Source organism: Vicugna pacos, chromosome 13 (genome assembly GCF_048564905.1).
Source record: "Vicugna pacos chromosome 13, VicPac4, whole genome shotgun sequence".
Classification (NCBI taxonomy): Eukaryota; Metazoa; Chordata; class Mammalia; order Artiodactyla; family Camelidae; genus Vicugna; species Vicugna pacos.
This window is the reverse complement of record NC_132999.1, coordinates 35,060,922-35,072,929: the sequence shown is the minus strand read 5'-3', so window position 1 is coordinate 35,072,929 and position 12,008 is coordinate 35,060,922. Positions and strand designations below refer to the sequence as shown.

General features: G+C 39.1%; 1 protein-coding gene, 1 long non-coding RNA gene and 1 other non-coding gene across 13 annotated transcripts in view; 1 reads left to right on the top strand and 2 right to left on the bottom strand.

Annotated features, from left to right (window-relative positions):
• The window catches only part of ARMH1 (armadillo like helical domain containing 1), a 54,040-nt gene extending 48,310 nt beyond the window's left edge, over positions 1–5,730 (top strand). For all 10 annotated transcript variants that reach the window (XM_072974573.1, XM_072974568.1, XM_072974564.1 and 7 more), the window contains one exon: positions 5,520–5,730. The gene's annotated coding sequence lies outside the window, so the exon portion shown is untranslated. The remainder of the gene's footprint in view (positions 1–5,519) is intronic.
• LOC140700668 (uncharacterized) overlaps positions 1–12,008 on the bottom strand; it is a 45,187-nt gene that overhangs the window by 11,287 nt on the left and 21,892 nt on the right. For both annotated transcript variants that reach the window (XR_012079152.1, XR_012079153.1), the window contains 2 exons: positions 11,746–11,843; positions 8,520–8,546 (listed from right to left, as the gene is read on the bottom strand). This is a non-coding gene — a long non-coding RNA (uncharacterized lncRNA). The remainder of the gene's footprint in view (positions 1–8,519; positions 8,547–11,745; positions 11,844–12,008) is intronic.
• Positions 9,071–9,177, bottom strand: LOC116283128 (U6 spliceosomal RNA). Its single transcript, XR_004192680.2, has one exon. It is a non-coding gene; the product is annotated as a U6 spliceosomal RNA (small nuclear RNA).

The following is a 12,008-nucleotide window of genomic DNA, read 5'->3' as shown; positions in this document are numbered from 1 at the left end:
AGTCTGAGTGGTGAAAGGGCAAGTGGCTAAGTAGTGGTGACCAGATTTTGATGGGTCTTCAGGGCCAAACTAAGACCTTAGATTTACCTTGAGAGCAATGGGGAGCCACTGAAAAGCTTTAAAGGAGAATAATATGATCAGATTAGTGTTTTGAAGCAGCATTAGCATTACCTGCTGTTATTGGTATTATGAGTTGAATGGTGTCCCCTTCTCCTCCAAAATCATATGCTGAAGTGCTAACTCCTCCCCAATACCTTAGAATGAGACTTCATTTGGAAATAAAGTCATTGCAGATGTAATTAGTTAAAATGAGGCCTCCAGAGCTGTGAGACAATAAACTTAAGTCACCCCATTTGTGGTACTTTGTTATGGTACCCTAGAAAACACACCTAATCTACCCATGTACTGCTTAGAAATGCAAATAATTAGGCTCCATCCCTGACCTACTGATTCAGAAACTCCCAGTGGGACCCAGGTGTCTGAGTCTAGTTTTAACGAGCCTCCGAGTGATTCTTATGCACGCTAAGCTGAAAGCCACTGGAAAGCCATTCTTGCTAAAGTATGGAGACTGTATGCCCAACAGGAAGTTTGGGAGATGATTTAGGACTCTGAGCAGCAAAGCCAGAGAGAAATAAATGGTGGCCTGGAGCAAGAGATGCCCTGGCTTGCCAAGAAGAAAGAGCACACAGTGAGGAGAGAAAAGACATCTAGGATAGGTCCCTAGAGAACAGTGGCCTTAGGGAGGGGCACGGCAGAAGGAGCAGTGAAATTAGGAAGGTCAGAGGAACAAGAGCAGTGTGGACAGCACAGATATCAAGGGCAGAAAAGAAGTTTCCAGCAGGGAGCAGTCAGTTCTGTCAAATGAGTGATCAAGTGAGGTGGGAACTGCGAAGTCCATTGGATTCAACAACAGGGCAGTTGTTGGTGACCTCGGCCTGAGCCATTTCCAACGAGTAGGGGGTGATGGAAGCCCAACTGCAGGGAACTGGGAGGGAGGTGGGAGGTAAAGACTGCAGGCAACTATTTCGAGACGTTTGGTCCTGAAAAAACCAAATAAGGAAACATTGTAGCTGGAAGGGTTGTGGGAGTAAACGCAGCCTCCCTCTGCCCCCTTTGTTAAAATTGGGAGAGTTAAAATTAGGAGAGTGTCAAACATGCTTAAACACCACTGGTAGAAGCCATTACAGGTGGAGAGAGTGACCATACAGGTATCCAGGAGAGAGGAATTAAAGTACAGATGAAGGGGGCTGGGGAGTGGGAGGGGAGGAGGATGGGGGTCCAGTTAGGTAAGAGGAAGGACCCGGGCTCCGACTCCGTGATGGTGGGAGAAAGACGCGGGAGATGGTGCGGTAGAAACTCCCCCACAGTGAGGACTGTGGGGCAACCTATCCTCCACTCTGTCACTCCTCGGCAGTTTCTCTCTTGCCCTCCATCTTCCTCTCCCTTTTCAGCATCTGCCCTGTAGCAGCTGAACTGCTGGAGAAAACAGACATCTGACCAAACCTTATGACTAAGGCCCCGCTATCACTTGATCGGCTCTTGCGGGCTCTGCTGCCCACTCTGGGGGCACCCACTTTGTACCTTCTTCTCTCACCGAAACCATCCCACTCCTCCCCAACTCTCACTCTCAGCAGATAACGTCACAATAGATTTCGCTGAGAAAGCAGAGCCATTTCCTTCTCTTCCCACCTCCCAACCTCGCAGCCCCCTAGCATCTGCCCCCTCCTCTGCCCTCCTCCCATCAAAGGCCATCCCTCCACTGCCGGGTGCCGCTCAGTGCCCCTTCATCCCTGCAGACCAAGTAGCCTCCATTGTCTCCCAAGTGAAAAAGAAAGGGAGAGAGTGGGAGGAAGAAAAGGGAGGGGAGACAGGGGAAGAACTCTCTAGACCTACACCACCCTGCAGCCGCGGGCTCCTTATGGAATATGGTGATCAACCACAACAAAGAAAAAACTTCACTTCGCATTTTTGTTTCAGGAAAAATATTCTCACAGAGATCTCCTTATTAAAAACAAACTTTCCTACAACCGCAAGGGAACAAATGAAACTTTCGTTCTAAACAATTAGTTTCCACTGAGCGTCACCTCTAGGTTTGTGGGCCAACCGGTACAATTTGGAATTAATTTTCATACTAAACTTTTCAAAATGACTTTTGTAATTGTATAAACAAGGCTTCGCAAACCTTGAAATTGATTCAAACAACAGAGACTTCAGGATATATTTTTTATGAAGTGAAACAACTCCTATAGTAAAAGAATTCTTAGTTTTCTCCTTATCTCTACTTCCTCACTTCCCATTCCTTATTATTTTCAAAATTCATCATGAACTATTTCTAACTCCACAGAAAAGTCTAGAGGACAAAAACACATCTGATACTCAGGCTTAATAGATATGAACATTTCTTGAGATGTGCTTTAGTTAAGCTCAAAAAGTAAGCAAAACCTTCTACAGCTCCCTTTCTTCCATTTTGGAGCCTATGGAGGCCTGCTGGAAATAGGACTTTAAAATAGTAAATGTATCTGGAATCAGAGGGAGCACAAAGCTCTTCTGAAAACCGGAGGTATTTATGCTTGTGACGAAACTGAATTCTACCCAGACAAGAGAGGTGTTTATGCAAACAGAGCAAAGAACAACACAGTGACTTCTGGTGGTAAACCAAATAAGAGGAGAGTAATCTGGGGAAAGGTAATTCGTGCCCACGGAAAGAGTGGCATGGTTCCCGCCAAATTCAGAAGCAGCCTTCCTGCTAAGGCCATTGGACTTAGATTCTGTGTGGTGCTATACCCCTCAAGGATTTAAACTTATTAAAAAGTAAATAAATAAAAATATGGTTGTTCTTTTGTTAAAAACAAAACAAAAATAAAAGCCTTATATATACAGTTGTAGCCAGTATTTGTCCCCCCAATCCCATTTGCTCCCACTCTGTCCAGTGATACCCACTATTCTGAAGTTGGTATGTCCTCCAATCACCGACAGTATCAGTCATGTGTTTTTTGGTTTTGTCTTTTTTTTTTTTTTTTTGCTGGGGAGGGGGTATAATTAGGTTTACTTATCTATTTTTTTTTTTAATGGAGGTACTGAGGATTGAACCCAGGACCCTGTGCATGCTAAGCACGTGTTCTACCACTGAGCTATACTCTCTTCCCCTCAGTCATGTGCTTTTAAAATGTATATAAATATCATACCTTATCCATCCATCTGTAATTCCTTTTTTATTCAACATTACATTTCAAGATTAATTTGTGTTCGTATCTGTAAATCTAGTTTCAGTTCATCCATTTTATTTTCTGCACAATAGTCCATCATTTGAGCGTACCACAGTGCCGGGGATGTAAAAACCATCTGGGACATCCAACAAAGGGGTATAAAACTAAAACAAAAACAGAAAAACCAAAAAAGCAAAACTCTCCAATTCCCATCTATTTATTTATTTTAAGCTTTCTCAGCTCTTTCATTTGTAGAAACAAAAATAGGAATAGAATTGGCAACAAACTGTTTCACTCTATGTAAACCAATTGAAAAATAAAAATGCGTCCATCTCATTAGGAGATGCATTTCTAATAAATTTTTACTTTTTAGGTTGAAAATTCTTACCTTGTTTTGACTGATCATGTACTTAGAATGATAATTATTCAGCCCAGAAGATGTGTTTTAACACTCAGAGACTTAAGGTAACATCAGACAGATTACCTAACCAGCGCTGATCAGGCGATTCCTGATTGGCTGGTTTAAGATTCCATTTCTGGGAGGGCTGAAACTAGTTAAGCCTCCACTCTGTGAAGTGGGGCTTAGCATAAGCAACTCTATTTGTGGTTTTTCAAGCTTCTCAACATGACAGATGAGGATGTTTTCTCCTTCACACCCTCTCTTCCCTATTTCATTGTATTTCAATATTGTTTGAGCCAAGCCAAGTAGAATTCTATGATTTCCTTTCCTATCATGTAAAACTTTTCTTTTCCTGGAGTTAAAGTGCCACGTCTTAAAAACCTTCTTATTTCTTTATTTTAAAATTTATGTATTTCATACATAAAAGAGTATATGGGTGGAGGGTATGGCTCAGTGGTAAAGTGCATACTTAGCATGCATGAGGTCCTGGGTTCAATCCTGAGTATTTTCGTTTAAATAAATAAATAAATAAACCTAAGTACCTCCCCACCCCCCCAAAAAAAATTTTTAAGAGTATATGGAATGTAATTTTTTTAAAAAATAGCTAAATATCCCAAATCCAATTAAGAAACAGAACTTGACTTGTTCTCTTAGCATTATTCCCTGAGCACTCCTCTCCAAACTGCCTCCCGGGCCCCAGAAGGAATCACTATCCTGAAGTTGAATTTTCCTGTCCAGTGTCACCCTGTTTTAATTAATGTGTCTTTCTTAATCTTTTTTTCTCCTATTTACACAGATATTCATGGATCTTATTTCTCCATGTAAATATTGAAATAACTTTATGAAGTTCCTTAAAAGATTCTGCTGGAATTTGGATGGAAATTGCATTCAATTGTTGGAAATATTTAGAGAGAAATAACATCTTTACCATGTTACTACTATCCATCAATATGTATTTTATACCATTTGCTCGATCTCTTTAAGTCCTTAAGAGAATTTAATTATTTTTCCTCTATAAAGGTCACTTTTTTAGGTTGGTTTCTAAGTACTCTATAGTTTTGTTGTTATTATATCTTACTTTTGCTATTACTAGTTGGTTATTATTGGTGGCGAGGAATACTAATTTGCATATTGATTTCATTTGGAGCAATCTTGCAGAACTCTTTTTTAGTTTATTTATATATTGGCGTTGATTCTCTTAGCTTTTTCTATATAGGGAACCACATCATCAGCAAATACTGAGTTTTGTCTCATTCTTTGTGTTAGTGTTGAGTTTCTCAGTGAGTGACAAAGACTCCCCAAAGAGAACCTTTAACAAGCAAGAAGTTTACTTTCCTTCACATGAAGGAAACCAGGAGCAAGGAAATGCAGTTATTATTGAAGCTCAATGGCAGTCAAAGACCCAGAATGCTTTTGTGGCTGCACACAGATACCAGTGCAGGGCCACCACCCCGGGGTACCAGGGCATGGCCCGAGCCAGCTACTTCATGGGTGCATCTCTTCCCACCTCCATCCTCAGTGACTTCAAGGTAGTAGCCTGAAACCAGCCACAGTGGGGATATTTACACCACAGAAATCAGCAAGTGCTACAAATCATGGCTTCCCCCAACCCCTCCACCTCCAGAGAACTTCTTAAACACCAACCTCTGCTTCTGAGATAGGAAGACAAGCGTACAACCATTTTGGAAAAGGACTGGGGAACGGCCTTGGGCAAAACAGTCCTTGCACACTAAAGAACAAAGAGGGCCTGAGTCCCAGAGACCGAAAAACAGGCTTAAAAGATTAACTTTATCTCTGTTACACTAACAAGTATAATACTTGCCACAAGACAAGAAGCTCAACTATACGTTTTAACCTTATCTATTTCTGTGCTTTCTTGCAGAAAATTCTCATACATTTCTTTCCCCTCACAGAAGCACTCCCTATTCCTGATGGCCACCATGGAGCCACCTGCTGCTGATCAAAGAAGTTTGAGGATTTCTGGAAATTATCAGTGATCATGAGACAAACCCTCCCTATGTTATAAAAGCAAGTCACCCCTTCTCCTGAGGAACTGGCACTTTTATTCCGCCTTTTCCTTTGTGCACAAGCTCTTTTAATAAAAAGCTTTGGTTGTTTGCCTAAGAGTCTTGTGGAAGCGATTTTCATTTCTATGGTATGGCTGTCCAAGAATCTGGAAAGGGCCCAGTAACACTTCCATTCTCACACAAGGATGGTTGCTGGGGCTACAGCCATCATCTCCACATTCTGGCAGCAGGAAAGGGAAAAGGGGATGGAGAAAGTTGCTGCTCCATCCTTTTTAAAGAGAAGTCTCAGAAGTAATTTATACAGGCTTAGGATACTTTCATGTACATGTACTTGTACTATTTCCACTTCTACTTCAACTTGAACTTAGTCACATGGCCATACCGAGCATCAAGAGAGGCTGGGAAATGCAGTCTTTCAGCTGGCGGCCATGCTCAGGCAAAAAAACGGAGGAAACACTACAGGTAGGCAATTAGCTGTCCCTAAACACTGATTTCAGTTCCAGGTTCAACAGCAGTGGGGACAGTGGCAATCCTTTTCTCTGATCTTAAACAGTATGTGTCTTTAAGTACGATGTTTGCTGTAAGTTTTTGGCATGTAGCCTGTATTATGCTAAGGAAGTTCTCTTCCATCACCAGTTTCCTGAGTTTTTATCAAAAACAGGGGCTGAACTTTCTATCAAGTGCTTTTCTGATTCTATTGAGATAATCATATTATTTTTTCCCTTTAGTCCACCAATATGGTGAATTATAATTGCTAGATTTTTGTGTGTTAATCATCTTTACATTCCTGAGTGAAGCCCTATTTTAGCCATGATATATTTTTATTTGGTTTTACTTTTTAAATCATGTAAAAGATTTATGAGATTCAAAAATCAAAACTATAAAAATACATAAACTCAGAGAATTCTTACTTTTGTCCTTTTCCTCTGCACCTCATCCCCCAACCCGACCCTGTGCTCATTAGTTTCTGGTTTAATCTTTCTGTGTTTCTTTTTGCCAAAAAAAATCATCATCAGCAGCATATGTTTTATTTCCCTCAACAAAAGTAACATACACTTTACTTATTTCACTTAACAATATATTCTGGAAATAGCACCATATCAGTTTATAGAGATCTTCCTCATTCTTCTGTGGCTGCATAGTTCTCCATTGTGTTGATCTAGTCAGTCCCTATAGGTGGGAATTTAAGTTGTTTACAGAACTTTGCTATAACAGATAATACTGCACTAATAGTTTTGGGCATTTTTTTCCCATATTTGTGAGTATGTACTTTGGGTGAATTATTGGATCAAAGAGTAAATTCATATGTAGTTTTGTTAAATATTGCCAAATTACAGGTTTTACACAACATGTGCAACCTATGAGGGTGTCCTCCACAGCTTTGCCAACAGGATGTTGTCAAGTTTTAAAATTTCTACCCATCTAAACGGTGAAAAACAGCAGGGAGGATACAGCTCAGTGGTGGAGCACGTGCTTAGCATGCATGAGGTCCTGGGTTCAATCCCTAGTGCCTCCCTTAAAATGAATGAGTAAGTAAATAAACCTAGGTAGGAGGTAATTACTGCCCCCGAGCAAAAAATGTTGAAAAATAGTGTTTCAGTGTAGTTTTAACTTGCGTTTCTCTTTTTTATTTTGTAAGTAGAGTATTTTTTCATATGTTTAAGGGCCATTTTTGTATTCTTTGTGTGTGCATTTTTCTGTTTACATCTTTTGTCCATTTTTCAGTTGGGTTTTTGCTCTTTCCCTATCCCCTCAATTTCCTCTGGAAACCTGCATTGCCACCTTTCAACCATGCATCAGAGAAAGAAAAAGTTTCCTTCAGTTTTAAAGAGCTCTTGATCTGCCATGTAAGTTGCTAATATTTTCTCCCAGTTTTTCATCTTGCCAAGTAAAAAGTTTTTTTTAATGGAGTCAAAATCATAAATCTTCTATTTCTTCTCGATTTTGAGTCATAGTTCAAAAGGTTTTCTTCAATGCGTATTATTAGGAAAAACTCACTCATGTTTCCTACTACTACTTCCTGTAGTTTCATTTTTTTACATTTGAGATCCCTGGTCTGTTTGAAGTTTATTCTGGTATATGGTGTCACCTATACATCTAATTTTGTTTTCCCAAATGGCTGAAACTACTGGTATAAGATAGGAGTTAATTACTTCTGGAAAGCTTCGCAAAACTTACCTATAACCACTTCAGCTTGGAGCTTTGGAGATGGAAGATTTCTTATAATTTCAATTTCTTTATTGCCTATTGGCCTATTCAAGTTTTTCTTTTTTTTTTTTTTCCTTGTGCCAGTTTGGATATTTTACCTTTTTAGACTTTATCTATTTTATCTAAGCTTTTAAACTTGTTGATGTAAAGTTGTTCATTAAATTTTGAACATATTTTTTACCCATGTTTTGTCTGTATTTATTTCCCACTTCCCCTTTTCATTCTGCATCTTTTTCATTTGCGTATTTAAAAAATCACTCTCACCAGGTTTGTCTAGCTTATTAAGATTTTTAAACAACTAACTTTTAAAAATTCTTTTTAAAATCCCTTTTTCACTGATTACTCCCTTACCCCCTTTCTCTTATTTCTTTGAATCTCAACTCTGTAGCTTTTTCCAAATTATTGAACAGGGCAAAGCATCAGTTAGGAATATTTTAGTTATGAATGTTTTCAGTTGCTAGTTAAAGAAAACATGAATAAAGGTGGCTTGAATAAACAAGTGGGTTTTTGTTTTGCTTCGTTTTGTTTTGTATTTCCACAACGAGGAGCCTGAATGTAGGTGTTTGCTGGCATTAGTTCAACTGTTAAGCCACCAAGAACCTACTTGGGCTCTTCCTACCTTCCTACTGGCTGTCCTGAGTGTGTTGGACTTTATTGATCTGATGTCTATCAACCTACCTCATGATCACAAGACAGCTGTCATAGCTCCAGAGAAAACATCCATGTCCAAAGGAAGAAAAAAATAAGGAGATATTATAAGCAAAGGATCCTCATACAATTTCCCTTCTATTAGAAAACAACACATCCTCCCAGAATCCCCCCAGAACAGTCCTGTTTATATCTCGTTGGCCAGAACTGTGTCACATGGCCAGCTCCAATTGCTTGGGGATCTTGAAAAGCAAGTGCTTAGGTTTTTCAGCCTCCAATGTGGAGATGAGTAAGGAAAAAGGGGGCTGGGAATTGTTGTAGGATTAGCCACCAACAGTGTGTGTCACAAACAACTAGCTCATTTGTTTTCAGTCTTCCTTGTTTTCTTTATCCCTTCCTGATGCCTCTTAGATGACTGCTCGCTCTGGTCTTATTGCTCACTGTTTCATTTTGGCTGTAACCATTCTGCTATTGAATCCATGTATGGATTTCAACTGTTAAATTGTTCATAGCCAGTATTTCCAACTTACTCTTTTTTAATTTTTTAAAAAAATTTTTCTGTTGAAGTATAGTTTTTTTTTTAAAATATGGAACACTTCACGAATTTGCGTGTCATCCTTGCGCAGGGGCCATGCTAATCTTCTCTGTATCGTTCCAATTTTAGTATATGTGCTGCCGAAGCGAGCACTGAAGTATAGTTGATTTACAATGTTTCAAGAGTACAGCAAAGTGATTCACACACACACACACGCATACATATAAATATTCTTTTTCAGATTCTTTTCCATTATAGGTTATTACAAATTATTGAATGTAGTTCCCTGTGCTATACAGAAAGTCCTTGTTTATCTGTTTTATATATAGTAGTGTATTTCTGTTAATCCCAAATCCCTAATTTATCCTTCCCCTCCTCCAACTGATTCTTCTTATTTGTTCCTACCTTAGGTTAACAATATCCTCCCTTATCTTTTGAGGATATTTATTATACTTATTTTAAACTTGAACAGGTCTGCTAAGTCAGCTTCATGTAATATTAGTTTCTCAGCCTGTTGTTTTTCTTTTATTGAAAATATGTTCCCTTTTGAGTTCCTATTACTTTAAGGGTGTCAGTGAATTTTGGGGAATGCTGAAGCCCAGACTCTGGCATATGAAGAAGGAAGTGGGGAAGTAATGTTTAAGGTCCCCTGGTCTAGCCCTACCTACTCAGGCTGGAGTGCTGGGATGGTTTACAGCCTTGTGAGGCAATGGGATAGGTAATGATCCACCCAGGGCCCTGGAGAGTGGGAGTGAGGAGGGCAGAGACACTGGTGAGCACAGCTGAAATATCTAGCCTCATTCTATCTCAAGGCAACTGACCCTCTTCCACTCTGGCTATAGTCAAAGTCTCCCCACAACTGACCCCCAACTACCTTCTGTCTCCTCACAGATTTCTCTGTTTTTACTTTAGTTTCTCAAATCCTTAGTCTCACTTCATTTCTTCTTTGTTGTTGTTAAACAGAAAATTTCAAGCAAACAAAAGTTGAATGCAAGGACATCGTTTCCCATCACCCTGAACCCACTATCATCAATTCATGGCCATGGTTATTTCCCGTTTCACCCTCACCACTGGCCCATTGGATTAGTGGATTATTTTAAAACAAATCTCATTTCTAGATATGAAAAGTTTTAGGGATTTATTTCTAATTTACTTAGGTATTATCATAATACTGTAATTATGTGGGAGAATGTTCTTATTCTTGGAAGATTAATGCTGAAATACTTTGAGCTAAAGAGTCAAGATGTTTGCAACTGTTAAAGAGAAAAACCACAGGCCCAAAATGGAATCACTTGTTAAAGCCCATGATACCAATCCTAGATTTAATACCTAGCCTACTGCAGTTTCCACCTTCACCAGAAATGTAATCTTAGCAGCATTATATACAGTAGCCAAGACATGCAAGCAACCTAAATGTCCATCAACAGATGACTGAATAAAGAAGTTGTATATTTATACAATGGAATGCTACCCAGCCATAAAACAGAAAAAAATAATGCCATTTGCAGCAACATGGACGGACCTAGAGATCATCATTCTAAGTGAAGTATGCCAGAAAGAGAAACAAAAATACCATATGATATCACTCATATGTGAAATCTAAAAATAGAGGGAAAAAAGGACACTATGAACTCATCTACAAAACAGAGACAAACTCGCTGACATAGTAAATAATCTTATGGTTATCAGGGAAAGGGGGTGGGAAGGGATAAATTTGGGAGTTTGAGATTTACCAATGTTAGCCACTATTTATAAAAATAGATTTAAAAAAAGTTTCTTCTGTATAGCACAGGGAACTATGTTCAATATCTTACAATAACCTTTAATGAAAAGAATATGAAAATGAATATATGTATGTATATGCATGACTGGGACATTGTGCTGTATACCAGAAACTGACACATTGTAACTGACTGTACTTCAATTAAAAAAAAAGAAGAAATGTAATCTTAATCAATCAATCTGGAATTTTCTGGTCAGCACCAATGAGGTAATATGCCATCTGGGCCCTCATCATTCCCCAGAGGAAAAAGAGGCAATCTGTGTAATAAATCTTTCCTGGTCCCTTCCCCTCCCCAAAAAGATGTCCTGGCCTAAAAATAATCCTTTCTTCTCTTTGGCTGATGGCTCCCTTGCCCCACCTCCTTCCTACAAGAGATATTATATTGTACAAGCCCTTAGAGCGAGCGCCTTTCTAGTTGCTAGATGGGATGGTGCCCCATTCATGAATCACCTAATAAAACCAATTAAATCTTCACATTTACTCAGTTAAATTTTTTTTTAACACAACTTGCAAGTAGTTCAGAAAAAAATAATGAAGAAAACCTAAGTCTAGTGGTTGGACTGGATTTAGGTTACAGTGAGTTTTGGCAAATCTCATTTCTGAGGCATCTCTAGGGTCTGGAGGAAGGAGCTACCACTATCAGTCTAGATTAGTTCACTGTCTTATCTGATTCATTTAGTAATTTCCCCAACTTTATAATGAAAAATTTCAAACATACCATAAGGTTGAAGGACTAGTACAACAACCACCTGGTATGTAGACCCGGGTTCAATATATCTCAACATTGTGCCATCTTTTCTTTTTAACTTATATTTGCATGTGTCTGTGTGTGTTATTGGAGGGGAGGAAAAACCTTTATTTTGTCTACCTTTCTAGGTTCTCAGCTGGGAATCTGTAACAAAAGACAGATTAACAAGAGAAAAAAAGAAGTTCATTACCATGTGTATCTTCTATATAAATAGGAGAAGCTCAGGGATGAGTAACTCAAAGGCTAAAACTTAGGCTTATGCAGCATCTTCAACAAAGAATGATACATCTGTAGAGAAATGAGGACAAAACAGGTTTAGGCTTCTAGTCATCTTGCCTGTCCTCTCTGCAGCTCTCCAGAGTTACCTCCTCCTTCACTCCTTCCTCTGCTTCCACTCTCTGGTTTTCCTCATCCTTTCAAACCACTCTAATCTCGTCTCCTTTGCTCCCTCTC